At 32.2% G+C, this 3,014-nt stretch overlaps 2 long non-coding RNA genes across 2 annotated transcripts; one reads left to right on the top strand and one right to left on the bottom strand.

Moving 5' to 3' along the window:
* The first annotated feature begins 87 nt into the window (after nt 1-87).
* Nucleotides 88-1,050, top strand: LOC109582971 (uncharacterized). Its single transcript, XR_002185302.1, has 4 exons — nt 88-181; nt 392-492; nt 782-873; nt 962-1,050. It is a non-coding gene; the product is annotated as an uncharacterized LOC109582971 (long non-coding RNA).
* Nucleotides 1,051-2,366: 1,316 nt separating this feature from the next.
* LOC109582972 (uncharacterized) lies at nt 2,367-2,762 on the bottom strand. Its single transcript, XR_002185303.1, has 2 exons — nt 2,613-2,762; nt 2,367-2,563 (listed from the first exon to the last, which is right to left on the bottom strand). It is a non-coding gene; the product is annotated as an uncharacterized LOC109582972 (long non-coding RNA).
* Between the last annotated feature and the right edge of the window lie 252 nt (nt 2,763-3,014).

The following is a 3,014-nucleotide window of genomic DNA, read 5'->3' as shown; positions in this document are numbered from 1 at the left end:
ATGAGAAAACCTGAAAGTGTACATGTATTTGAAGGGCGATAGTCTATCACAGTAAATTTCATTATTATTTGTATTGTTTGTAGTTGTTCTCATTTGTTGGACAGTACAGTGGCTGTTTGGGACGTTAGGAGACCATTCATTCAGTTTGCTACTTTTACTGAGCACACTGATGTAGTCACTGGTAAGGTTTATACATGATACATGAGCTATACATGTAAATTCTACATGTACTACATGGATCAAAAGCCACATTAAAGTTTCATTATCATGGCATGAAATACATGTAGCATGTATATGCATGTTACATGTACATCTAGATGCTTGTACATGTAGTTAATTTCTTGTGTGTGGGCGTGTGCTTGCTATTAATTGTTTAATGTTTTTTAATTAGATTTCCTTTGGTTGTCTGAGGATATATTAATATCATGTGTGAAAGATTCAAAGCTAGTTATACAGAATATGTCTGATGCTAGTCACATCACTGACAGAGCTGTGAGCCACTACTAATAATAATTATTATTGTGTACATATAATTATACATGTACATGTACATACATGTATACACAGCAAGACACATAGACTCTTCATGTGTTGCAACTGCACGAATGCTATACATGTGTATTTTATACACTAGGCTGCATGTGATAGTACATGTACACGTGGCATATATATGACATTGGTACATGTTCAAATGTAGATGAGAACTGTGATACTATTTATTCTTGATCAATACTTTATTTATTTTACTTATTTTATTTTTCATTGTATTAATCACTGATAGACTCCAGTTAGTATATCATTGAGACCTGATGGCACCTTTGCCTCATCAACCAGTGACTCGAACACACAAAGAACAAAATCACACTCATCAAAGTAAGAAAATGTAATGTATATTAAGTATTGGTTGAATAATGCACAAAAAATGAAGACTATAATAAATTATTGTTTGTGATATTTTTAGTGTTCCATCACGTAATCCAATTCAGTTTCGTAAACATGAGACTGATCCTTACCAGCAGACATTCCTTTGTCACACGTCATATCTTCACAAATATGCTAAGACTGAAGAAGTAAAGAACATCCTCTACTTTGAGCCTTTTCTCCCTTTTTTTCTTTTTCATTCTCTTTCTGTGAATCATTATTTATTGGGTTTCTTTCTATTATAGAAGTGGTTGAGTGATTTCAAAAAGTGTTCCAAGTCATTCCTCATTGAAGGACTACCAGTTGATAAACTATGTGACCATAACTACCAGGTACTGTGTAGATTAGTGACACATGCATGTACATGTACAATATATCCTATTAGTAATAGTATATTAAAACAAAAACTGTGTTTCTGTAACTTAATCTTATTGCCATAGCCAAGTGCTTTTTGCCAATTATTGTTGCGCTAATAATACTTTTTGTAATTTAGCTTTTACATCTACGTGTCTATTAATGAATATTTTGCAACTATAGAAAACTTGTGATAACGGCAAAAGTTGTTGTCCAGTAACATGTACATGTAATTATAAAGTTGAATACTCTTCTGTACTAGTATTCACTACTGTCTGTGTATTGATGGTGATACATTCTATCATACATGTACATGTATGAGTACGTAGTCTACGTATATGTATACCATATGTGTACATGTATCATATGCTATACAATCCAGCTAAACAGACCCTTTTTTACATTTTGTACATATTGTAGGTATGTTTAGATCATGGTAAAGATGATGCTGCTCGTACATGGCTAATACTAAAGTTATTGTATTGTGGGATGGACCCACAAGTATCAACACTAGGACTGACCCCATTACAACTAGCAAGGGAACAAGAACAACCAGACTCTGAGAAGGCAGTAAGTTTATTGATACCCATAGCACTAGTGTATGTACACATGTATGTGTACAATTTAATATAAGTGTACGTGTAAATACTGTATACATTAAGTATTTTAAGTGAATGAAGCTTATTCTTTAGTCTCTGCAGGATAGTTCAGATAAAGGAAATGGAGAGACTACTAACACAATGAAAGATAAAGGTATACACATGTACTGTATGTATTACAGGAACTGATATTGCCCAAATGCACATAATGTGTAGGTACTCACAAACCTACACATGTAGGGTGCATGTAGTGTAAAAGTTATATAGAAAAAGCCACTTTAAATACCACTGTTGTAAATATAGTAGTAATTGATATCTTAGCACGTATTCCTTCCTATATTTGTACATGTAAGCTCTATTGCTAAAATAGTTTATCAATAATTAAAATAACAATTAATAACTACATGTAATCAGCTACCAGTTGTATCACACAATTCATACAGTTACATGTACATGTATGTGTACATGTATATGTAATTATAATGTTTTTTAAATCAAGGCTGTTCTTTGTGTTGCTTAATATTAATGCTTAAGTTTGTTCCTCCAATTTTAAATGATTCATTTATTTCATCAGCAGCAGCTGTTTCATCAAAAATGTAAACATTCAAACTGATTGAGGGAAATGCTTTTTTTAGAACCTTAGCACTCCCTTCATTTAATTCAGCAGTGTCAATTTTTTCCAGTGATATCTAAAAGCAATAAACAATAGTTTCATCACAAGTTTACATTGTAACTAACAGTATCTGGAATTTCTTCATCATTTGGTGATATCATCCATCCTGAGAACTCATGTGAATCTTTAAAGCAGGTTAGGTCCAGAGAGAGTGAGTCAGAATTAAAAACAAATCGATAGTAAGAGCCTTGAACTTGAAAATCAGATCTGTTTTGAGCATGTTGAAATAAAAAATTATACATAAGAGCATTTTAAATCTCAATTATAAAGTACCTCAAAGTTGGCACACAGAAACTTTGTAAAAACAATATTCAGAGTCCAAAAGTTCTTGTACTTTCTATTGTAAAAGCATTGAGCAGCATAGTTCACTGATCTTTTGTCTTGCCTGAAAATAAATTAACAACTATAACTGAAAATTGTGATGGTAGTGTACATCTACTTACATGTACATTGTTCTCCTGTACAAT

This window comes from Amphimedon queenslandica, unplaced genomic scaffold (genome assembly GCF_000090795.2).
Source record: "Amphimedon queenslandica unplaced genomic scaffold, v1.1 AMPQUscaffold_13341, whole genome shotgun sequence".
NCBI lineage: Eukaryota > Metazoa > Porifera > Demospongiae > Haplosclerida > Niphatidae > Amphimedon > Amphimedon queenslandica.
The sequence above is the reverse complement of the archived record's forward strand: the minus strand, read 5'-3'. Positions and strand labels throughout refer to the sequence as shown.